The sequence below is a fragment of the Anser brachyrhynchus genome, assembly GCF_964034855.1.
Source record: "Anser brachyrhynchus genome assembly, chromosome: 10".
Taxonomy (NCBI): Eukaryota; Metazoa; Chordata; class Aves; order Anseriformes; family Anatidae; genus Anser; species Anser brachyrhynchus.
In genome coordinates, this window is record NC_137705.1 from 14,527,576 (window position 1) to 14,554,024 (window position 26,449).

The following is a 26,449-nucleotide window of genomic DNA, read 5'->3' on the forward strand; positions in this document are numbered from 1 at the left end:
CCAGTTCAAAAATATTTTGAAAACCATGTTTTGTGATTAGTGAAGGTTCAAGACAGTATTTTCTGTGCATGGTTGTGCACCTTACTATCCCCCTGTCTCTGGGAGGTGAGTAGACTTGCTTTCCCTTGGCCTTTCAACTAATTTTATCGTAGTGAAAACTGTGCCACTGTGAGCTGGCATAATTACTGAAAATGAGCATGGGGAAGCACAGCTTCTCTTTACTTAAGCCTTGCACCAGTCCCACTGCCATCAAGGACTACAGTTTCAACTGCAGTCTATTTCTCAGCATGCTCAATAACGCTTCACTGCTCATTCACAACACCAAACTGTGAATGTGCTTTGAGTGGGGGAAAAATCACAGACACGCAATGTATGCACTTGTACGTACATGCACTTACCCCACTAAGTAGTAGGGAGCTACTGTACAGTGGGGTTGCATGCACAAGAGTTGCTAAATGCTAGTTGCTTCTGCAAGAAATGATGCCCTTTTCCTTACTAACTCTTTAAAACCATTCATTCATACAGTTGTTACAGATGCTTTGTCAGTGGTTAGCTATTGAATGGTCTTTCTCTTCCCAGTAAGTGTACTTTGAGTAGCTTTAGCAATCAAGTGCTTTGTACAGCCGTGCACTATGTACTAAGGTCATGCATGTCCACTGTTCATGGCCACACTGTATTCTGACAGGCAGAGACCTACGTCTTTAGCTATATTTGGAAAGTACTTTTGCAGTGTAAATTTATTAATTTATCACTTGTGCTTCTACAAATTGACTGAAGGCTGTGATGTATGGTTTGGAGTGTGATGATTTAACATTGTTTCTTAAGACATCCCTCTCCCTTCACGTGAATGTACTGCAAAATAATGGTATGCTGATGCCTGACTCTAAGTTTAATTATATCTTTCATCATGGAAGCTATCTAACCTGCCTGCCTGGATGAAGTGCAACTTGAGCCTTTTGTTTTTTTCTCTGTATGGTCTTGAACGTGGTCCTAGTCCTAGACAGGAATACTTTACAAAAATTCCTTGTGGGTATGCCGTAAGTCACTTCACAGCAAACCATGCGCTCCCGGACGCTATTCTTCCTGAGTGTCATGGGTCAGAGGAGCAAGTTACATCAAATACTTACCAAAACCCAAACAAAATGCACTCAAGCCGAAGATAATTGTTTGAGATGCTGGCTATTAAATTTAAAATTGCCCACTTTCAGTAAGATAGAAATGCTTAAAACAGATTTTGACTAGGAAAAAAAGCCACGAATATTTGATATATATGTAAATATATATATATATATATATACACACACACACACAAAATCATAAAAAAAATTAACCATTGGAACATAGCCTTACTTGAATAGAGGAGCTGCTGGAAATTCTGGCAAGGATCAGAGATAGTAGAAGGCTGATAAAGCTGGAAGATCAAAGATTTAATAGAATATCTAGGAAATAAATCATTCTTGCCTGGTTTGCAATTTGAATGATACTGGCAGTGTCCTGATTAGTGTTACTCTGTCTAGGAAAAGGGTTCCAGTGGGCTGTGCTGTTTGCTCTTTTTTTTTTTTTAAACTGGGCAGGAGATGAAAACTGGCATGCATTCTTTCAGTTTGTCATCCCAAGTTTAGTAGTAACTCAGAAAAGTGGGGGAATGCAACTTTTTAAAATTTCACTTCTGATAGAACTGATCAATTCATTCAGTAGAGTTAATTCTGTTTTGGTTGGTAGCTCAGAGTACTGCAAAGAATTAAGGGATAAGCAAGCTCCATGTTTATCCTCAAATGAAAATAAGGATAAGATGGTCTTTTTGACTAATCTAGGCTGTATCTTGAAGTTGAGTAAATAGTGTATATGACCCTAAAACTTCTAGAAAAAATCACAGGAGTATGTCTGGCTACATGGACCGTTTCTGACTTCTTTCTGACTTACAGACTGGGCGACGAGACGCTGGAGAGCAGCCCCGCAGAGAGGGCTCTGGGGGTTGTGGTTGACAGCAGGCGGTGTGCCCTGGCAGCCAGGGGGGCCAACCGTACCCTGGGGTGCACCAAGCACAGCATTGCTAGTCGGTCGAGGCAAGGGATTGTCCCACTCTGCGCGGCCTCACCTCGAGCACTGTGTGCAGTTCTGGGCACCACAGTACAAAAAGGACGTGAAACTGTTGGAGAGTGTCCGGAGGAGGGCTACGAAGATGGTGAAGGGCCTAGAGGGGAAGACGTATGAGGAGCGGCTGAGGGCACTGGGCCTGTTCAGCCTGGAGAAGAGGAGGCTGAGGGGAGACCTCATCGCGGCCTACAGCTTCCTTGCGAGGGGAGTGGAGGGGCAGGCGCCGATCTATTCTGAAGGGGACTTCAGAATCCCAGCTGCCAGTGGGTGATGGAGTTGTGTTTTTTTTTTTTTATGCATTCCCATATCACTAAATGTAAGAGGGATTTCAGACACTTTCAGTAGTACTGAGTGTGCCTACTTGCTGCCTTTGGAATAATAGGTGACTTTTATCCTTTTCTTTGAGTGTTCCCATTGTATTAAAAAGCTTTCATGTGGGTGGTGTAAAAGTCTATATTTTGATGCATCTGCTCTGGCAGGTTTGGACAAATAAAATCTTTCTGTCAAAGCCTGAGAGAACGTAGCACAGGGCACAGTCCTTTTGGCAGCCTGTAGAGCTGGCAACATAGACAAATAGATGCTTTCATATTTTATCTTAGTAATTACATGCTTCAGAGGCCCCAGGACCATATTTAATGGCTTTTAAGTACGCTGCAGATATAAGGAAGAGGAACATGGTAATGGGAAGAATTCCTAAACTGAAAAAGTGTTAGTCCACCTTTTAGCCTAGATATCTTTTATCTTATGTTACCATGTGTTACGAGAAAAAATAGCTTGTCCAAGCTGATGTTTTCCAGCTTCTCATAAGATCGTTCCTGCAGTTCTGAGATAGCCCTTCTGTTTACATAGCAAGATTGAGATTGTCTATTGTGGCAAAAGTGGTAAAATATGAAGCTAAGCTAATAATGTGTGTAATAGTAACCCCCATATGTTCAGCTGCCACTGCGAGTGAATGTTTCCTCAGTCTCCAGTTGATTGAATATTTGAGGCAACAGATGTATTCTGCTCTTGTTGTTAAAAGTAACGCTTTGTTCGCTTTATTTAAGGAAGATGCAAGATGATGTATGCAGTCTTATGAGAGAATTGTGCTAAATTGGTAGCTGAAGTGATTTCAAAAGTGATTTAGTTAAATTAATGCAACAACATCTTCCTATAGACAAAGATGCTTCAGTTTATAAGATCTTTTGCAGTTTTGCTCAGGTGATTTCAGATCTATTGTTTAAAGAGCAGTCAGAAGGAATTTTAACTCTTCATGTTTGTAAACAGATTGAAATCAGTTTTTTTTCTTGTGCACAGCAGGTTTGACACTTTTAGTTCCTAAAGAGAATTTACTGCCTTATGAAGAAACAGTTAACCCACTTTAGCTGGAAATGGGGATAAGTAGCTGGTAATTTCTATTTTATAAGCTGCAGCCTGTACCTGAGAAGCATACACAACAACGCGATAACTCATCTTGTGTTGGTATTAAACTCTTTTAACTCAGTCTCTCAGTCTCAAAACCTGGAAGGCACAATGTACTGTTAGACAGAGACGTGATTACAGAGCTCTGATTCTAAGCTGTGAGATGTAACTGCTTGAGGTACTCTTCTTGCCTTACAACCTGGATGAGGCTTTTTTGTAAGGAAACCTGAAACTAGAGGGTGCTTGTGTAGTTTGTGTTTCATTAACCACTGTAGCCTGTGGTAATTCTGGAAAACCTCTAACGCTTTTCCAGTGTGGGTGAATTTCATCAAAGCTTCTTCCTGATGGCTCACTAATGTGGTATGTGTAGTTTTCAATAAAGATCAGCATCAAAGTTCTATAAATTCACAACCTGGGACTTTGCCTTGAGCTGCTAATGGTAAGTTATTTACATAGTAAAGACAGTTGCAGTTATACTGCTGTCACTGTTTGCTGGTATGGATTATTTACAGAAAGAGGCACAGTTTTCACCGTGGGCCTTGTTACTTTCTTGACAACTGTATTATCCTGTAAGGAAGCTCTGGAACCTTTTAAATCCATGCAAGTGAATTTGCTTAGGAGCTACAGCCCATGCTGCTTTGCTGTTCCGTGGAAGATAAAGCAGCACAAGGCACTCGTGTAGATAAGCACTTAAATTTGACAGACCTAATTCAGTGAGGAATTAGTCGGTATCTTCCTCCAAGTTTGTCTGTATTTATTTGAATGCTCGAAGTGACCACTGAAGATTAGTAATGCTAAAAATACAAGATTTGCCAAATCAGTTCAACCGGAGTTTGGCAGCTTCCTGTACTTCCCTGCCCTCCTTCGCTACTGTCATTACAACTCCCCTCTCTTTTGTTAGCATTCTTCTAGCTCCTGTTCACCTCCTCTCACTTCATTAATGGGCTGCTGTTTTTCCTTATGTTACTGAGCTACTGGCCTATGACTACATTCCTTTTTCTTTAGTCAACTCCTAGCCATTGCCGTGGATACAACTTAGTTGAATTAAATAGTGACAACATGTTCACAAAGAATAATGACCAAGTGATGTACAAGACAAAGCATATTAGAAGTCAGTGATTGTACTAACAGGTTTTATTGAAAACTAAGCAGGGTATTATAGGTTTCTTGGAGAGAGGCCTCTGCTGGTACGCCAGCATGGGTCCAGGTTTCTCTTGGGAAGCGCTGTACTCAGCGTTCTCTTCTGGCCTTGTCAAACAATGTTTTGTTCTTAGTTCAGTGTCAAGTACAAACCTAAATTCCATATATGCAGGCAGCTACTTAGCATTTTCATAAAGCCTTCCATTTGCCAAAGTGCCTTGGAGGTATTAATATATCCAATGAAGTGGGGTGACCTAAAGATGCTGAGCGCACAGGCCTCATAATTAAGCATTATTTTCTTGGTAAGTAATTTTAGATCCATCTCAGCAACAACAGAGCCCTGCTTCTAACCTGTCCGATACATTTACCACAGCGCTTTGCCTTGGCTTGCTCAGGGTGGCATGGGCTCGGTAGCTCTGGTGACCTTTGTGGTGCTGCTGTTTCTGGCAGGACGTGCTGGGTGTAGCTGCTGCAGTGAGTGCAAGGGATGCTGACAGGGTGCATCTCCTCCACCCTGCCAGAGCTGAGGCCAGGCTGGCCCAGCTGAAATAGCTCACAGGACACCTCACAAGGGAGTGTAGGGAACCCCATGCTACTTCTCATCTTGCGAGTTCCCCAAACCCTTAATAATCAGGTGAGATTTTTTGAGGTTTATTGCAAATCAGCGTGAGGCGCAGCGTGAACTACAACTGTGCGAACTGCTGCCTCAGCCAAACCCACCTGTCGTGGTCCTTCATTTCACAACCTTGTAGTTGCAGCAAACTTGGCACAGTCATCTCAGTCCCCAGAAAACACATTTTGCCATCCACGGGGCTTGGCTGAGTTGCCAGTATGTGCTACCAAAGGAATTCAGGCTGCCAGCCCTGTGCCCGGGCACGGTTCTCTTGCTGTGCTCAGGGTTCTCCACAGCAGGCTTGTGCTCCTGGGAGATGGCACATCCTCTGTCCTCCCAGGGGTTTGCAAGATTCAGTCAGTCTCTTAGAGGAATGTAACCTATGGCTAAATGACAGATACCTGAGATAGTATATGCCACCCTCAAATCAGAGGGCAAATGAATGTCTGCAGTGCTGCAATGAAACCGGTCATGGTTTCTAAATAATCAGTGCTGTCAATATTGCTTTGTTCATTTATCACAATGCAGTTTGCAGTTATGTCAAAGATCAGCATCCAGGAGCGTTCCTGGGGAGATTAGAAAGAGCTGGTTATGCTGATGTTCAGAGTTACACCTGCTGCAATAGCTCTGAGTGCTGTGCCCTGGTATGTCACCCAGGCTGGAGTACACGACTACGTGTTTGGAAGCCGATATGGCTCACTGATGGTATTTATTGCATTATATTTCTCTAGTGTAAAGCTTTGAGGAACTGGGGTAAAGCACAAAATGAAATGCAGAGGTAACTTAAAGAAAAGAATATTACCTGCTCATTATCAGCTTTAGCTATCTAACAAAAATCTTTTAAGACAAATGTATCCATTTCCATCTTTAACTGTGGTAAGTCAGGATGCAATATCTAATTTCAGACAACTTTTCCTTTTCTCCTCTTCCTCTATTCAGTAATGCTCCTTACCTGTAAACACAGAATCCTCCTGTACAGGGGAATGAGGGACACTTTGTGGGGACCTATTAGGCAGCCTGTCATGTTCTCCAAGGTAGCTGCTGTAAAATGTCATCAAATATCAACCCTATTTAGGAATGCTTTTGTGACATGTTAGGAAGTACCTGTGACAGTCACCAGTTCTCTCTTGACAATGAACCCAGGGTTCGCTGTTTACAGGTTGAACCTCTAGGACGTGTTCTGTGCTTTCCCATCCAGAAATACCCTTATCTTTGCAAGGCAATAGAAAAGCATCCACTCCAGTGCAAAAGGAACCACCTGAAAATGAAGTAGATCAACAGAAAGGAGGAAGATGGAAGTCAGGGAGTGGGATGCATCACAAACTACCAGTGCGCTGTGAGTATTTACCCAGAACCGCTCTTTAAGCACTGCATTACTCTGGTACTTCGGATTGTTAACACGGCACTGCAGCACTGCTCATGCTTAGGCTAAGGATGAGGTTAAGGAAATTCATTTTATAAATTCTTTACGAGCCTTATTTATTCATGTGCAAATGTTTGCTCAGTGTTATAAAGTCATTTGGACTATTACGGTGTTTTTAAGGGAGAAGACAACTTTCAAGTTTTGAGTTTCATTTTTTTCGGGGGGGGGAGGGGGCAGGGGAATTAAAAAAAAAAAAAAAGGTATTTTGCTTGCTTATCTTAAGAGATGCCTGCGAATTGGCCATTGCAATGAGCCTTTATTTCCCCTGAGGCATTCAGAAGCCTGGTTTAGAGTATGCAGCCATTAATCTTTCAGCCTCTATGGACAGATCAATTGATTGTCCAGCTACGTAAATATCTGCATTTTGAGAATATTGAGTGCTCTTTATCAGTAACAAATCATGTATTATCATTAGAGATGTATCAGCGTTGTCACCCAAGCAGACCACCCGCTACTTTGGCTGTTATAATTTCTCTGTCAGATATTTGCATAGTAGAAGACATTATAATGAGAATCTATTTTGAAGGGAAGGAATTTCCCTATTGGTGCAGATCTCTGGAGCCTTGGTATACTTTTTATTAGATGTGGAGTTCAAAACATCTGTGTTTAAACTGATCAAATGACATTATTCCTGGAGGAATAAAGCTGTGTTCTTATTCTTGATGTTAACCTTTCATAAGCCGGTTGAACATGCTGCTTGGAAATGGAACTTGTGGCTTTCTCAGTCCTTCTGTTTCAGTTAGCCCCATTAAAGTTGAATGTGAGGGGTGATTGCTTCAGATGATATGCTGATCCAAAATCAGACAGAAATATCGAATAGCTTTGCTGTAGCAGGGTTCCATATGCTTTTTTTTGCAGCTAATAAGGGCTGGTTTAAAGAACAAAACTGAGGAAATAATGAACTTGGTAAATGTTTTGAGGTGCCCAGTGCAAAGTAAGTGTGACACTTCTCATCTGCCACTAAGGCTGTTGTAGGTGACGTGCTGTGGCTGATCCCCCCAGGTCCCATGTACAGCCCAACTGAAAGAAATGGACCAGCCTCCAGAACCACAGCAGCTGCCTTCTCCAGGCAAGGGAACCAAGTGCAAACTCTTTGTTCCCCGCCCGTGGGAGGAGCTGTAGGAATCACTTTGTTATTCATGGTTTGAGTCTTGTGTGATCCCCCCGAAGTTTGTCTCTCTAGGTTTATACACGTATCTTCTTACTGACAGCCTCAAAGGTGCTGAGCTCACACTGGTGTCCTGCCTTGTTTGGACCTGACTATGTGAAATAACTGCAGGTAGTCAGGTACGGGACTGCATTTCATATCACAGTGCATCCCTCCAGATGTTTGACAGCACGTAGTGAGACTGCAGCCTAGGGCAGGAGAGGCTGCAGCTGCACCTCGAGCAGGAGAGACTCCTGTCAGCAGCCCCTGCTTAAGTTTTTTTCTGTTCTGGCAAACATGCACTAAAATGCACTTGAAGCAGGGCCTAATAGTAATTAAGTTTTAAGGCAAAGTTTTGAAAGATGCTTAGCTGTGAAACAGCTGCAGTTCCGAAGGTGTTTGCTGATTCCTTATTGATGCTCAGTCGTAATGTTTATAAACAGCTCCGTTGTTCTTCCAAGCCTGCTCAGGGAAAGAGGAACACAAGGTTTTCCACATTGGCTCTATTAGGCAGCAATTTTTAAGGATGGATAGGTGCCAAGAAGAGACATTTGTAAGAGCTTCAGGAGTGTCAAGTAGACATACACGCTTTATTAATTATAAAGATAAAGGGGCATTTATAAATTGGCCATCTGATTTCGTCAGTTGGAGGTAGGCAGGTGGATAATAGGCAGCGAGAAGGAAGATGCCATTTTCTTGCCTTTAAAAGCTCCCAGAGATGTTACAGCATCCTGAATGCTGCTCTAGGCTCAAGAACTGTTTATGCAAAGTTAAAGCTTGGAGCTTTCAATTTTCTTTCAATTTTATATGGTCTGTTAGCAAGAAATTATTGCTATTACATGTTCTTTAAGTAAATATTCAGTGAAATTTCACGCTATCTCAGGAAAGTCCACTGCTTTGCCCATTGCTTTAAAACCTTTGTATCGGAAGGAAAAGTGCAAGGCCCAACGATCAACATAAATGGAATAGAAAGGAAAGATCTCAGGAATATTTTGTCCCTTGCCCAGGTTCATTTGTAGCTGGCAGCCTTTGAGGAGTTACGTTTGTCAGTCTTGGGCATAAAATACTAGGGCACCTAAGTTACGCTGTAGGGAGTTACGCAGAGGGATTCCGTCAGGGAACAGAAAAAGGCTGCAGAGCAGAGAAGAGAATAGAAGTTACTGTGAAAATTGTTTCTTATCAGGGCAGTAGTCCTAACAAGTATTTAGGAGCAGAACTATTGATTAGCTCAGATTTTTTGCTGCATTCTCTACTTCTTAAAATGTTCCTTTGGACCTAACGCTGTCTTCAAAACTGTGTGGAGCAGTCGCAAATGATCGTTGCAGTCCCCCGTGCAGTTTACTGAACTGTACTGCCTCTCCCATGTGAAGACAGTTTCGGTCTTAGAATCTGATCGTCTGCAATGCCAGAGCTTTATGAAAATGCCTTTGCTTATAGTTATAGCTGTTTATTAGAAATAATGTAAAGAAGAAAATCAGAAAATGCTGTGACACAGTAAGCTAGCCAGCAGGTGATGAATTCATGCCTGTGTCGTTTTGAATTCTTTCAGATTGAATTTTCTCCCCAGGGAAAACTTGAAAACGTCTTGTGCCTAAACATCAGGCTCTTTACCATGAGTTTGCATTTTTTGGTTCGCCTTGCTACTGATTAAAATACATGTTCTGAAAAGGTTTCTAGACAAAATAGAGCATTTCATTGTTGCTCTTACAATGAATCATAATTTTTCATTTATATATTAGCATATAATTTTTCTCTCTAAAAGCAGTGTGACAAAAGACAATTTATAGACTTTGTTCATCATCCTACCAAGAGCCTAGTCCAGTGGATGGGAAAAAAAAATCCCTACGTCGGTTATAAATGCCATCTTTAATAATAAATGTAGAAGGTTACAAGTTAATGGAATCTAATTTTGGTAAAATAGTCCTGCTTTCTGTCTCTCAGCTGTTAAATAGTGCGGGCTTCTATTTGTTTATGGTTCTCATTTGTTTTGGCACAGTTTCCTGGGAAGGCCCTGTTAACCTGTTGCTAGCAATAGCTTTGCAGTATGAATTGCAAAGCCTGGTGTGCATGCCTTAAATGTTAAATCAGTTTTCTGAGGGATGCTTTGCTTCAGCTTTCTCTCTTGTGGTTTTGTGCTTAGGCACCAAGCATGCTGCATTAGCAAAATAATGAGAGCTCTGTGTGCCGGTCACGTTGTACTCTGAAATCGACTTGAAGTGTTTGGCAAAACAGTTGAACTTAACACTTGCATTGTGCAGATCACAAATACTGACAGGCTGTATTCGGGGGAGAAGCTGGGCTTGTGATTTGCTCTGTCTGTATATACACTTCCCTTGCTAATACCAAGCACTAATTAGGACAAAGCTGAAAGTCAAGTACCAATTTTTTCCTGTGTTTTGAGGTCAGACGAGTTGCACAAGGGTTGCGTTTGGCTAAGGCTTCTTACTGTCAGAAGTAGCTGCTGGGCATCAGAAATTAATCAGAAATGTTGTCTTTTGTTGCCAGGAATCTGCTTTTGTCTTCAGAAGTCTGTGAAAAATTTGGGCTTGTCTTCTGACTGTATTACACCCACAGTGATACTGTCTGAGAAGGAAGGGCAGTTTCTTCACTTGCTTCATTGTTCCTGTTTTCATGTATAGTTTTATTCTATGATCCCTAGCTACCCATCAAAAAAGTGCAGGTAAATACAATATAGAAGACAATTTAATTCCCATGTTCTAAAAATCCCTGCAAGTGTAGGAGATGCAGAATTTTATTAGAGAGCTTTTTTAATTTGCTTTTCTATTATCTGAAAAAATTGTGGGTGGATTCAAACTTACTGAGCAATGTCTGCCAATGTAACCACGCATCAGGAAGTAAGAGGAGCTCTTAGTTACCCAGTGTACTCTTTTATGTTTCTTGTAATGAAGTCTCAATGATTCTTACAGCTCATATGTGAATATTAGATTTGGCCTGCTGTGCAGTGAAAGTCAAAAGCTATAACCTTGACGTGGGAGAGCTATTACTCTGCATCTTGCACTCTGGCCTCTTAGCAGTTGATTCGATCTGCAACCTGTTAGCTTTGATGGATGGAACTGTTCAGGGTGAGGGCTGACCTTGGAATAAGTGCACCGAGACCAAAGATGTCATGATGTAAGGTTTGTGTTTTAGCTACAGTTATCAGATTTGTGCAATTTTATATGGCTGTTCGTGCTAATGCTATATACAATAGTGAAATTCTCTGGAAGTTTGCTATTACAAATAACCTCTGGCCTAAAAGGCTCTAGGGCTTTTTGATTAGCTAAGACCAGGAGGGAAGCAATTTTATTTGAAGGTGATCCTCTTGCTTTCACCTTCCAAAGACAGGAAAGAGAGGAGAGAAACCTGAAGAACAGCCAGAAAACTAAAAAGAGAAATGCAGCAAGTTGGTTGTAATACAGCATCTCAAGCGCACAATGATGAATGCATAATGGAACGGGCATGTTCCTTGCAGCACAATTAATTTTGTTGCCTTCTTGACAGTGAATTCCCTCGCCCACCATGTCAAGAAATGCCCCATTCAAGAAAATAATTAAATAAGCTCTCTCAGCAGTGGAGATTTAGTGTCTGGATTGTATCTCATAATATTTTTGACAGTACTCAGCAATCAATTCAGTGAGTTCATGTCTCAAGGGACTATTCTTTCGTTAATAAACTTAGGTTGCATTCCAGCTGCTACAGAACGGAGGGATATTTTATACAGATAAGAAATAGCTCGTTCATTTTTAATGTGTATGACTTGGTTGTATTTTTTGCTTCAAAATCAATTATTTGTCACGTGGGAAGTATTTCAGTATCAGCAGGAGTTGCAACTGGCTTGGCTTTTTATTCTGTAGTTGGCAGCTGTATTACCTTCCATCTGACAAGAATGAGTTTTCCTTTGGGGAAAAAAGTTTTAAGATTTTTTTTTTTTACTTGAAAGATCTCTAAGCATATGTAAGAATATTTATCTCCATTTGTTCATCTGAGCACCAATAGATCTTTGGGTGGATAGCTGAGAGAATACTGTCAAAAGGGCCCTTCTCCTGTTGAGCTTAATGGACATATACTCTAATACTGTTTCTTTAATATTTTTTTTAAGATATTTACAGCAGCTCTTATTTTGTTAACTTAGAAAAGGTAAAAAGGAAGCACTAGAAGGTGCTTAGAAATTGTTACTGATACTTTTTTCCAGTTGGAATTAGTGAGACCATACAAGAGCAGAAAAAGGACTACCGCTTTCTTGTATGTATGTATCTTGTTTTTTTCCTTCTGTATTAGGGGTTATATAAATATCTTGGAATCCAGGGGTCATGAACTCAGGGGTCATGAACTCATATATGGAAGTGGATTTCTGTTCATAAAGAAAAAAAAAGGTAGCTTACAGGAAAATAGGAAAAGTTATTAAATGTTTGGTAAGTCTCTAAGAGGAGGTAATGGAGTACTTTGTTTAAAATGGGGTTCCTGTCCAACACTCATTCTATACCTAAGGGTAAAAGTTTTCATGTTCCTTTCACTGGTGTTTGATGTATAATATGGGTATGTTGAAAACTAAGCGAAAGACATGCTAAAATCTCCTGTACTTCTCGCAAAAGGCAGAATGTGAAAGTGTGGAAGCTGTTTGCTTTCCTGAGATGGTGAAGAAATAGTAGACATTCTCTCTGTACCTCCAATCAATTAAATGTTTAAATTACTGTATGTTCCTCACATAAATCCATTTAACAGTTTACTGCTTATGTTCTTATCTTGTAAGACTGTAGATGGTCTTTGAGCGTATAGACAACACTATGGAACATGGAGGAAAGAGTGAGTGAGTGAAGTACGAGGTTCTCTGGGGCTGTGGGTATGATGCGGAGGTGGGTTCTTTCACTGCTCTAATGTGTTTATGCTCCTGTGTTGCAATGCAAGTGAAACTGGTGTGGATCAAGTCCTTTTTTGCATCTCATATTACTTCCTGGTGTAATGTCCTATTTTGCAGAATCTGCAATGCTTTGCTGAACTTTTTAAACACCAGAAATATGTCTGCCAGTTATGTTCTGAGCAGGAATGTCATCTAAAAAAACCCAGAGCTAATTCTATAGATCTATAGGCTAGAAGTTGTTCAATCCCTACTTAAGACATGTTTACAGAAATTTGAAAAACTCCTGAGGATGATTTTAGAATCAGAGGAAGTATTAATTAGATTAATTCTCAGTTACTGAACACTAGTCAGGTGGAACTAACAGAATTCTGTAGTTTATTACTTGAATAGGAAGAAGTTAAATTCATCTGAAGTCATCACAGTTTTGAGCTTTCTGAGTAAACTTTTGTAATTGAAAAATACTAGCTTACAAAGAACAAAACTTTGGCAGAACTGAGGTGATTAAGGGATTGGAGCATCTGTCCTATAAGAAAAGGCTAAGCAAGCTGGGCTTGTTTAGCGTAGAGAAGAGGAGATTGAGAGGGGATCTTATCAACCTCTACAAATACCTGAGGGTAAAATGTAAAGAGGATGGTGCCAAACCCTTCTCAGTGGTGTCCAGTGATAGGACAAGGGGTATAAATTGAACCACAGGAGGTTTCATTGCCACGTGAGGAAGAACTTTTTTACAGTTCGGGTGACAGAGCGTTGGAATAGGCTGCCCAGAGAGACTGTGGAGTCTCCTTTGGAGATACTCAAAACCCGCCTGGATGCCATCCTGTGTAACATTCTCTAGGTGACCCTGCTTGAGCAGGGGGGGTTGGACTAGATGACCTTTGGAGGCCCCTTCCAACCTCAACCATTCTGTGACATACTCCTCTTTCAGTACGGCTACATTTATGGTCAACACCTCATAAAGATACAGGGCATGAACCCTTACGTAGATGGTACTCCTGGTGTAATAGGAACAGTGCCTTTTTCTGTTTTCATGATATGTGTTTTGACTAAAGGAGATATACTTGAATGAGAAAGCAAACCCGGGGAATTATGATGGTATAGCTAGGTTGTTCAACTGTACCACGTCTATTAGTAAAATCCACCTATGTATTTAAATCACTCACATTTCATATTTGTTATATTTGTGCATAAAAACACAAGGTATCCTGCAAGAGCTGTTTGTTTTGCAATAGTTTTGCATTTTTCAGTGTTTAACTGCTGATATCTTTTGTGCAAATAGTTTGTAAAATATAAGAGGTCGCTTTTCATTTTTGATGTTGCAACTGCAAACTCAAAATCCCATTCACTGCTTTAATGACTGTAAAGAGTGAGTTGCAAAGCTATAGGGTCTCTAGAGTTTCAGAAAATGTACAAAGTCAGTAAGGGAAGGATGCAGTAAAACCAGCAATAAACATACAGGATTGTTCATGGATATGGGCATGACTGTAAAGCAATGCAGGTACGTTTCCGCTCTTGTAATACCTTACATTATTTCAATATTTGATATTCAGAGAAAATTCTAATGAATGCGAGGACTACAAAATACTTATTTTGGTGCCTCTAACCTCTTTAATCAAGATTACAAAATGCTTTACAAAACCTGGGGCTTGCCTTAGATCTTGAATCACCCACCGATGGTTACTTCTGTGTAGTGAAATGCAGTCTGATGTGCAGATGAGCACAGGACAAACCGAGGCTGGCCAAACTATAAGTGTCAGAGCAAGGTCAAAATGAGGCATCAGTTTGCACTGGTCTCAGAGGAGTGCCAGCTCCTCCTTTCCTGAGCGTTCCCATAATGGAAGTTTTGTGTCCAGATACTGTTAAAGCCTGATGCATCTTAGTTGGAGATTTGGCAAGATAAAAACTTTAGGTCACTTCTGTCTTGCCTGTCAGGCAGATTACTTTGCCATATGATAAAATAGCAGATGTTTCTGCATCTAGGAGTAGCCCATCAAAAGTTTTCAAAATTATTCCCTTGCATAAAAATCTTATTTTCTAATGTTAAAAGTACCATCTTCTCTATGCCCCAGACTGAGTCTGTTCTGTCTCCTTAGCGTGTCTCTTTTTTTTTCCCTTGGAGTTGAAAGCACATTCTTTCAGTGATGCTGCAGTTGAGTATGGTAACAGGGAAGGCCAGTGTGTTTCAGTTTAAACATGATCTGTGCTAAACTCATGCAATTTTTCTTAGCCTTTTAACCTCGAGTTTGTATTAAATTATATATGGTTTTAACAAGTGACTGCCTTTCAGAGCATGTCAGCTGAAGAATTTAAAGGTGAAAGGTGAGATCTATTTTATGCATTAGTGTACATTATTCTTCATAAGCATTAAGGTACTGTTCAGTACTTCAGCAACTTCTGTACTCTATTTACTCCACTAATACCAAAGAGCTTCATCAAGAAGAGAAGAGCGTGAAGAGTTTTAAGTTTGGTATGAAGGAGAATATTGAAAGCTGTTTCATTTATTAAGAGACCACAGTTCAAGGATCTGTATGAAGCTGTGATGTTTAAAAAGTCAGATTTTATTTTCTTGCAATCAGAACCATCATTTTCTATTTGATGTTACTAAGTTCTGAAAATGATTACCCTCCCCCCCCTCCATCCCGTCCTTCCAAGCTTGCAACTGGGAAAAGTATGTTGAACCTGAGAGGTAGTTTTGGGGTTGGTCAGTGTGTCTTTTGGCAGAGAATTGCTAAAGGATAGCACTATTAAAAATGTACATAGAATAAGATACAGGGAAGATATTTTGGGAGCCCTTACAAGTGTTGGTTTTCCTCTCCTACCTCTTGACTCGTTCTCTTAATACCTGCATTGCGCAGCTTACTTCTGTTAGCTTTTCTAATTTGACAAACTTGATAGGGGGTTGCTAGCCTTCATTTCAGTGTGTATCTTAAAGTCGTGGTGATAAAAAATTATTTAAACCTTTTAAAATTCAGTGTGTGTCTACCACAGTGGAGTTGTGCCTTCAATCCCATTGGAAACTGGGAATAAATCACGATTCAGTGCTGCAGTCTGGGAATAATAGAGTAGGATGAAACCTGGCTTGGTTGTCGCAGCAATTTCTACTCCTATCAAAAGGGCTGGAAGAGGGGAAATTGGTGACTGTTACTTGGTGGAAGGAGAGAGCATGGTGTAGGAGAAACCCTGATGATGAGATTTATTTATTTATTTATTTTGATTATTAGATAAAAGGATTTCAGGGAAAGTCATCACTGTTTTAAAAACAAGTAAAAACCTGAGTCTGAATGCAAGTTTCAGTAGAAAGTTGATTTGTTAATGTTGTCTTGTTCCAAATTTTAAGTAGTCTTAAAATTAATATTTGAAACCAAAAGTTGAATCAGGATCCCAATCAGACTTTTTCTTTTTTAACCTTTGACAGCTCTACCGGCTGGAACTTAATAGCAGTTTTCTTTTGATGAAGAATATGAAAGAAATAAAAAAGCCAAGGAAAGGAGCTAGCAAAGAACTCTGGGTCCAGTTTTATTTTACAACTTTGGCTCTTTGTGATGCACTTGATATCTTCTCTTTAACTTTAGTCACACATAAAATAGTCTTTATTTTGTGCTGTCTGGGCTATTTTCATAGATTTTATGAAAATCTTTCTAAAGAAAAATGAAGGGTTGAAATGACCAACTATTTTCAGTTTGAAAATCTTGACATGTAGCAGTATTTTCCCTCTTGCTCACAGTTGCCTGTGAGCCTGCCTCATAATTTTGTCTTGTTTTGTTTTCAATGTCAGATTTTTTTTTTTCCCATTGAAAACCAGTGCCTGGCAACATGTAGCCTAATATAATTTATTTTTTCTTCCAACTTTAATGGTAGACTGGAGCTTAGGCCAGATTGTAATTTGTATTCATTATAAAATCCTAAAAAATTCTAATCTTATTTTCTGACAGTAGTTTGAAGAAGTTCTTTGCTGCCCTGTGGTGTATAATGCAATCAGCATGGAAGCACAGTTTGTAATTGGGGACTTTAAGTAAGGTTTTTCTCCCTCAGTTCATGGTGGATAAGAGTTCAGCTGTCCAGGAAAAATACTTATGCTCTGCTTTTCCAGTGTATATTTTTGAGTAAAACTTAACCCGGTAGTAACTTGGCTAATTTCTAATGGCTGTACTAAATTCTTTTGAAACTTGTAGCATTTCATTGCTACGAAACAAAGTTCCTGAAGGCCCTGCTTGGTGATGTCAGTTGGATAACAATCTTCCCTTGTTTTAGTACATAGCTGATGTGGTTAATGACTAGTGTTTTAGAGCGTGAATGATTTTGACTGATCACGGCAAGAATGAGAAGCTTGCCTAAATTAATGTTTCAATCAGCTTTAGCAACAGATATGTGCATGCCACGTTGCCCTTCATGCTTGCTTCTCTTTTTTAATTGTTCTTACGATGCCTTATAGGTTGAGACAGATTTTTTTTTAAATAGTGTGTCAGGTTTAAGTTGTCATATGCAGTTCACTGTGGGTGGGGATGCTAAGCACAAGGATAAAACTGAACAGAGTGAAGCAGTGAACATGAATAGATGGATGGCATTAGCCAAACTGGTAACTCCCTTTGTTTCTCTGACAGAATGGAGTACCAGTCTGTCTTAGCTCTGTGAAGTTCGATTGTGATCCCATGTGCAGTACTATAAATGAGTAATAACATCCAAATTCAGACTGGATACAGTGCACAGCAAATATGTGCCTGACGGCACCATGGTCCTGCTTCAGTGGGGGAACGGAGAACCTGTGATCTGGAACAGCTCAAATATGAGGCACAGCACTTTACTGGGAGTGTAATCCAGAAGTTATCCGAAGGTACAGACAAGGTTACTGTCCCTTTGTTTCTCAGCAGAAATCCCGTGTTGAGAGTGAAAAGGAAAACAAGCCTTTGTCCTTTCCTGTGCATTGTCAATCAAATTAGTTGTGCATGTGAACATCTCTACCTCTTTGTCAGAAATGGTCTGATGGTAGAGACAGCATAAAGACACAGTAATTATTATTATGAACACAGAACTGTAGAAAAACACTTTTTATTTTTCAAGTCGCAGTTCCTTTCCCTAAAGTATTTCAGCCTAAACTGTGTTTCTAAGAAAAAGCAAGAAATTGGAAGGATTGTATCTGAATGAGGGTTTAAAACAAAGATGCAAAACAAAGTATTTTGATTGGGTTGTTTTTTTTGCGTCCCTCTTTTTTACCCCATTCTGATCATGCTTTTTTTTTTTTTTCCCCCAAAGATAAGTTTGGAGATTCTGACCAGGATGAGAGTTGCAAAGGTTGAAAATTTTGAGGAACAATTGTGAGATGTTAGTAAGATGATGCAACACATATAATCAAAAGTCTTCTGAGTCTCTTGATATGTCTTTCTCTGGTTTCTCAGTGACACTGGTATTACTTTAAAATTCTTTACGTTTCAGGGTAGGAACATGGTTGTTTCCTTTGTTCACTTATTTACAAAGAAGCAACATTTTGGGGTATTGCCCAGTAAACCTGGAAAAATATTGCTGTGCTTATTCCCTGTGTGGGATTACAGGAAGTAAGTCAGTATTTTTTTTTTTCACACTGATACCTGTGCAGCCCATGAAAGCAGTAAGCAGAATTTGTCTGCTTCCATACCAGCTAACTGAATTTGTTTGGTCAAATCGAATGTTTAGCTCTATTGAAGCCAACTGTGTTAGATGGGACACGTATTCTGTTGAGTTTTGCAAAATATGTTGGTTTGTCAGTTTCTCGTGCAATAGGGAGCACTGAATTGGTTCAAGACTCAGCTTTCACATTGTCTGCTTTTTGTTGTTCAGCATATTACTTGAACTGTTAACTGTACGCAGCGCTGCAATTGTTTTTAAGATTTAAGCAGACGTCCTGATCTTGAGATCTTCTCTGTTTGTCACCTTCTTATGTTTTTAGCAAGTCTGATTTAAAAAAATAAAAAGCTAAACGCATTAACCTCTTCTGTTTTCCACTATATATATCCCTCATCTTTCTGGTTTTCTTATCAGCCAGGTTAAATAGCATTCCACCATGCTTACTCACTTGGCATACGTTCCAGATTTGCATCCTTAATGTGGAAATGATTTATGAAGTCCTGAAATACTTTATCTTACATTAGATTAATTGCAGATTAGGTCTTTCTGTGATGGTAATGTTCTTTGTGTCTTCTGGCTTGGTTTTCAAAGATCTGAATGGATATATAATGACAAAAGGCAATAAAAATGTAAGGCAAAACTGCATGATTAATAGGAGAAAGACATTATTGACTGGAATGCAGTCTTTGAAACTTGTGTGTAATCTGCTCTTACTGATTGCTTTTCACGCAGAAGCACACAGTAAGTTTTGGATGCCTTATCCAGGTTATCACAGTTACCATCACTTGGTTGCACTCCATTGATACTGTTTGTACAATTTTAAATCTTCCTAGGATCTCCCCAGAAATTCTCTTATGCGCAGGGGTTCAGAGGTCTCAGTAAAACTGCAGCACCCACTGGAGTGCTGGTGGGGGCTTAGCTGGGCTGTTTGATAACCCACGTCCATTCTTCAGAACAAGTTTGTAGGAAAAAGCTAGTAAACGGTGCAGTGGGCCACATGCAGATGCAAAGGCTTGTTCCTTCTATGCCCAGAAGTTATATCACTCCTAAGTTACGTTGATAATAGAAGATTTCCTTTTTAATTAATTTCTCAGCAATTTGAAATAACTCAGTGCTCTTACGGTCGGCGTGGCTCTGACAAAGGGGAACCTGCCCACTTGCAGGGAAGTGCTTCTGCTGAGAACTGCAAACTTCAGAATTCTGTGAGGCATGACTGGGACTCAGGTCAAAAACTTATCCTGTAAGTTTGGAACGAGTCTCTCTCTGGATAATCCACTGTGTGAAACAGGTCCCCACTGGGTTTTAGTTTGCAACCTTAGAGAAGCATTTGACGCTTACTCAGTTAAAAAGCTGGGTATAGATTAAAAAAAAATAAATCCTATCAGCTTTGGAAAGAAGACAAGTCCTTCTAGACTCCTTTCACTCTCCTCTAAAAGTGAGTTTTCCTATCAGCTGAGCAGTTTCTTCTCAAGGTGCTGATTAGATCTAGCCATTAATGTATGCTTAATTCTTTGTTAACCTGAAGTTGGTTGTGATAAATGCTACTGCTGGTGTTCTTGGTAGCTTCTCTTTTGTAGGCACTCTGAACTGTCAAGGCTGTGCCTGTCTTACACTTGACTTCTGTATTGTTATAAATTAGCTTTTCTAAAACCTGGAGGACTCTCCTTTCTTCTTTTGCTGACTTCACTTGATATTTCAGGGTGGCTGTGCAAGACCACAGAGAGGTTTTATAAAGATGATATGTTTGCAGTAGCGCTGGACATCAACTGCGAAATTATAGTCTCTGTTTAAAGTCTCTCTCCCCTGTCAGTTCCCAAATTTAATAATGATGGAATTTGGGAAAGTAGTATGAGCTGCTATCTGGTATGTATGTGCAAGAGATAAAGTGCATGTGCAGTTATAATACACTCTTCAAAATCTGATCTTCAGTCTGTTAACATGCTGAACATGCCTTTTTTACAGTGGTGATTTATAGTCCAGCATAACCATGCAGAATCACTTCATTATATTTGAATAATGAAAAGAGTGCCATCAAAATGGCATGTCTCAAGGGAGCTTTCTGAACCAATACTTTAAATAAATGACTTTTTAGATAAATTTATTATGAAGTGTGATGAAAGCCATTTTTCTTGGCAGTCACATCTTGTGAAATCAATGAGTTTTGTTGTGCGTTCTTTTAATCGCTTATATAAGTAAAGGCTAAGTCCATAGAAGCAATGGTTGATGTCTTGCTAGCACCATGGAAAGGAAATGTAATGTTGCAATGGTCAGCTATTATTCTGTCCTGTTATGACTGCTAAATATTAGCGGACTAAACTTACACCATAGTTTTGTAGTTGGTTGGAAATACAGTAGTTGTTTTAAAAACAGTTTTTACAGGTATCTGTGATTGTTCACTCAGATTTGTTGTGCGAAGATGTGCTTTCATGAAAATAAAACAGCCTTTACCTAAGACCTTTTCTGTCAAAGGAGTACCCAGCTTTCCTTTTGGCAGTTTGTTAAATTTTGTTATGGTTTACAAAACCGTACAGAAATCACCGATCTTGGTATTCCGTACTGCTATAAAAACATTTCTATTACTCTGGAGTGCTAGCATCATTGAAGCTTTCATTCCAATATCTAACATTTGACTATTAATGAGACAGACTTTTTCTAAAATCTGTACTGATATTTTGCAATCAAAGACATTGAAGACAATGTAAAAGCACACTTTATCTTCAGGAGAAATATTGTGAATGAAGCTATCTTAAACTCTTAAAGAGCTGTATGTTTGGGGCTATGTATTTTACCTTTTCTCTTTTATAGAGTTATTTGAAAATGTTTTTGTCTTGAAGTAACCTCTCCCTGATCCTTTTTTGATCGAATACCAGTGCAAGGGTAGGACTTATTTTAATAGCGTCTGAAGTTTTTAAGAGGTGGAAATTTGTCTATACAATTTATATTTATGTACTACTGCATTTTACAACAATAATTATATATTGTTAATGAGCGCATAGGAGAAAATTCACCCTTTTTCTTGAGGTAAACAGTATAGGCATGTGCCCGTGTGTTAAGTAAGTTTTTGTGCTCAAATCCATATACAATTGTCTGAAACGCTTTAACAAATATTATGACAGTAAAAGCATCTTGACTACAACTCAAGAAACCTGGATTGTTTTCCTGCAATAACCACTGATTCTCCTTAAGTCACTTCATTTCCATATCTTGAAAACAGGATAATATATTTGTTGCCTCTTGTGAAGAGCTTTGAGATCTACAAGTAATTGTCATGTAAACATCGTGTTACTACTACAATGGACAGTGTTCTCCAAGGACATGAAGAGAGAAGTACAGAAGGTGCTGGGAGAATGCACTGATTTCTACAGCTGCAGCTGACCTCTTATCTTACCAGTAGTAGTTTGCAGCTCAGAATATGGTGCTGCTGCTGGTGCTGCCAGTGAGCTCCTGCCAGTTGGAAGAAAGTAGCGCCCCTGTGTCTGCTCTCTTTAGTGCTGCTTGGACCTGCTGCTTCAGGCAGGTTTCACCCGGCCGGTCCTGTGGGTGAGTGAAACCTGCAAACAAATTCTCAGAGAGAAAAATCTTTTCTTCTTTTCCGGAAAGGTGGTTTGCAAACTGAGCAATTGTAGTTTAAAGAAGATCGGAGCTGAGTTAGCCAATAAAGACCACTAAGGATTTTCTTCCTCTTTAGGGACTAACATAATGTATAAAATATAAATGCAGTAACAACAACTGTTGGGAAGTTCAGTAGAAAGATGCAGTGAGGTCTGATTTACTGAACCTTAAGAAAACAGATATTCTGTTCATCCCTCTGTTTGAATGAACTGTATTTTGTTGTGTTAACTTAAAAGATTTTCAGTCATGAGGAATGAGTAAATGTAGTGTTTTTTTATTTATTTTTAAACTCCAAATTTTCCTTTCCCACACTCTTCCAACCATCACCTAGACAAAATGTGCAGTGGGGTTACTTCTAAAATTCTAATCGTATCTACAGCAGAAGAAAAAATATTTTTCTTTAAAATATGCACGCTGCAGGAAAAACAACAGCAAAAACAACAGCAAAAAACATTATATAGCACATCAGCATTGGATATTTGCTAAGACATGCAGTGAATGCAAAGCTGGCACCGTTTAATTCCTCCTAATGGGCTAGTTGATTCAGCAGTCACCCCGTGTGTGACCTGGCTTGTGGTTCACTGAATTACTAACTGCAGGATTGAGACGATGCTTTTATTCCTGTTTCGCTCAGGGAATGCATCTTGATCAGAGCTGTGGAAGAAGTGAGTGAAGTGGTGGCTTCTGCAAGGAAATGTGCCCTTCACCTCGAGCAGGTACAATGCCAAACTTCATGCAAGGGGAAATGTGCTGAGGCTGTGCAAACACACAGTGTCCTGGGCAAGGATGTGCACTGCATAAGATGAATCTGCCCTTCACTTCTCTGTGTTGGACTTTCTATTGAACTAATTCATCATTTGATTTTTGGCATCTCAGTAATTACTGCTGGCAAAAACTACTCATTTTAGTTGTTGCAATATACTGCGAGCACATTTAACTTTGATGGAAAGTTTGAATGACTTTGTTTCAACCACTTGACGGTTCTTTGTGGGCATTTTTACAATCAACAGAGCATTTGTAACCAAGCCTTTGGTGACAGCTGTTAGCTCCAGCAACTCAATTGCCTTTAGCAGGCAAGGGTATGATTTGCTGCTGTTTCCTCTAGTAGCTGAACTTATTTGGGCCAAGCATGAGCAAAGGGACATGCACAGTCTTGATTTCTCTTGGATCTGATTTCCACTGAATTCTGGTGACCCTTAAGCAACTGTTGTGATGGACTGAAATGCCCTGAAACAGAAACTTTACCTCCTCAGCCAGACCAAAATGTTTATCAGTAACTTTTCTCCCATTCCTAAAACTGTTCTTGTTGCCCAAGTCACTCCTCCTGTTGTTCTATACCTACAGAAAGCTCCTGAAAGCTGGTGAGGCAGCATGGGTGGAAATACTCTGCTCTGACATCCAGTTTCATTACCTGTCCAAAACTGTCAGGAGAAGCAGCTGTCAGTTCTGTAGGCACAAGGCAGGATTTGAGGGAATCACCTTTTTCTAGAGCCTCTTGTAGTGCTTATAAGTTTTATTTATTTTTGCCATTTTTTCCCTTCCAATGTTGGTGACAATTTGGAGCTTTTCAAAGCCTTAATAGCCAACAGTGAAAAATCCTTCATTAGGACGTATTTTTTTTTCTAGACTAGCAAAGCGTTCCTGAATAGATCAGAGTTGCTATCCATTCCAGTAAAGCATATTCAACAGAAAATATATTAGAGGAAAAAAAAAAAAAAGAAAACTTATGAGTTAATACAGTTAATATGAGGGTTGCTTTTGTTTACATGGACTTCAGCTGAGCTTCATAGCTCAGTTTGGATAAAAAATTGGAAGAGTTTCTGTTGTGGGTACAGTCTTTTAGAGATATGTGAGATTATTGAAATTTAGAAATTGGAAGAGTTCTATTAACAGCCCTACTAGAAAGTTGTGGTTGAGCACAATCAATATAATTTTGTTACATTTGTCTGAGCCAATTTTAAGGTGGTTTTTTTTTTTTTAAGGTTTTTGCTTAGTTCTGTCCTTTTTCCTAAGCATCTGCAGCCCCGTACATGTCTGGCCACAGGCATAAATGCGTGTGGTAACGCGCTTTAACAGGAACTTCCAGTGCTGGATCAGGTATTGAGTGTTCCCATATCACAAGGAGGAAAAGAGAAAAATTCTCAATGACTACTGAAATCAGAGAGGCTGGAGCTTGTGTGAGTTAACTTATAAGGCATCCAACAGCAATCAGCATCAAATCATTAATAATGTCTTTTGGAGTGTTCGAGGCCATATTAATCTGACTGATTTTCCGGCTTTGTGAATAGCTGTGGGCATAATTTAATAGTCTCTGATTTGAGAGGAATGCCATGTGTAGGTTAGTTGGAAATGCGGGATGGAGTCTGTAGCGGGGGAATCTGGGCCTTTTTGTTCTTTTTAAAAATGAAAGCATTTCATCTGTACTTCTGCTATGGTCTGCAGTGCAAGTCAAAGGAAAAATTTTGTCCTTTTTCTTTGGCATTAAGTATTCACTTTTAACACTTCTCTTCTGAGTTTTTCTGTGGTTTTTGGACCAGTGAGGTATGTTTTTTTCCCCAGAGCTTACTCATTTATAAATTTAAAGGGATTGGGCTTTTGCATACCCAAAAGTGTATTTCCTGTTTGTTATAGACATTGTAGGTGACCTATATTTTATTTTAATATTTGTTGTAGAGGTTCAACTACATTAAAAAAAGTCCATTCAGTTAGGCAGATGACTTGCTCCGAGTTCTTGTTGGTTAGTACTGCTGTTACAGCACAGCATTGCTACGGCTTTTTATAGTGACTTTCATTCTGTAAAAGGTTGAAGACACAACTGCAAAATCAGACTCAGCAATGTAGGCAGTTCAGATTTCTGTAGAACGTTGCTTATGCATTTGGTGTTTATTTCAACTGGAGTCTGTCCAGTGTGAGAAGCTGACAATAGGAGGGTGACTGAAGATATTGGGCTCTTCAAAACCGATTAACCTTGGCATTTTAGATTTGAGGTGCAAGGCATGGATTTGAGCTATGTTTTCTTTGCTGCAAGGAAAGCTGATGCAAAGAGGTTGATATTCTGAAGCCATACAGTTACACTGGGCCATTTTTTTTATCCTGTTGTAAAATACCTACCTGAAGCCAATTCTTCTTGACTTAAAAATGTAAAACATTCTTTTGTTACTGTTAAAGAACATAAAGAAAAGGTTGTGGGAAGAAAAAATCTTACTGGGATTCTCAGTCAAAAACTTGTTGCCATACAAGCTTCTTTTGCAATGTCAGAAGAGGCTCTTAGTTTACCCGTAGTTTCTAAAATACGTGGATCGTGGGAGTCCTAAAAGCCATGACCGCTCTTCTGTCAGCGTGAGAGCTGGAATGCAGAAAGCCCCCAACAAACTGAATGAAGGGTCTCTTTAGTCAACAGCACGGTTGGAATGATCAGTTTGGTTGCAGCCCAGGACTGAGCTGAATTTGCATCATCACTGTATTGACTTGTTGAAACTTGTCTGGGCATATGTGCAGGTAGGTTCCCCTGAGACATTCCCATTTGCCGTTGCTCCAACCCAGGGCTCTCCAAGGCTTGTAGCAGAAGGTGGAGTGAGTGTCAGGAGGTTCTTCCTGCTTCTACTTTGCTTTGTGGCTTCAGCTTTCTTTTCTGAGGAAAAGATGGGGGAAGAAAAGGGAGGTGAAAAAACAGTACACTATGGTACACTATGCAGATGGAAGACTTGTGCAAGGTCCCTTAATTTCAGCAGCAAGGCTCTGACCTGTAGGCTATCAGGAAGGAGCATAGGACTGTCTCTAGGCGTCCTGCCTTGCTCGCAGTTTCCCTGAGCTCTGTGAATAACTTACTGGTATCCAGCTGCAGGCATCTGAGAGACTTGCAGCAGCACTCGGTTCCCGTGGCTGGGAACTTCAAGAGCTACTTCCACATGGCTGGAGGTGGCAGTGTGCCAGGGGAGGGCCAGCATCGCTCAGCTGGAGCAGAATGACAGAGGAACCAGGCCACGTGCAGATGTCCGGATGGGCACCACCAGGCCGCGTGGAGTTTGAGACATGGTAGTCTCCCAGCCAGGAGGCTGGATTGATCTTAACCTTCTTGACAACTAATGACCAACTGTGGCATAGCCATCCATTTTCTGTTTTGTGAATATACAGTTGTGTACTTGGTCACGTGCAGGCAGTTTTCTTGTTCCTAAAGGCTTGCAGATAAGCAAAAAAAAAGGGGGGGGGGGGGTGGGGGGGGGGCAAAACAAAGGAACCTGAAACCCCAGACTTACAAATTTGATTGCAGGCTGTGATAGCTGCTAAGCAATGCAGAAGTCCAGATTTCAGGTGGAAGGTTTTGTCAAAAACATTTTTTTTTAAAACCCAAACCAGCCTTGAACCTGATTGCTGCTGTGACATGTGGCAAGAAGGTTGCATGAGATAGTTGGAAAATATAATCTGTCATTTAATATGAAGTTAAATAGATTGTGCTCTGAATTATAGGAAGCCTAAATTCAATTTTAACCACTGGCCAATCAGCCACCCATGACAATTGCTCTGTAAATGAGTCTTAGACAGGCCTATTGATTGTCTAAGTCA

At 40.0% G+C, this 26,449-nt stretch overlaps 1 long non-coding RNA gene across 1 annotated transcript in view; it reads left to right on the forward strand.

The window, feature by feature from the left end:
* LOC308200385 overlaps positions 1-26,449 on the forward strand; it is a 191,363-nt gene that overhangs the window by 41,237 nt on the left and 123,677 nt on the right. The window contains exons 10-11 of the long non-coding RNA XR_013955582.1: positions 21,489-21,814; positions 22,521-22,602. This is a non-coding gene — a long non-coding RNA (uncharacterized lncRNA). The remainder of the gene's footprint in view (positions 1-21,488; positions 21,815-22,520; positions 22,603-26,449) is intronic.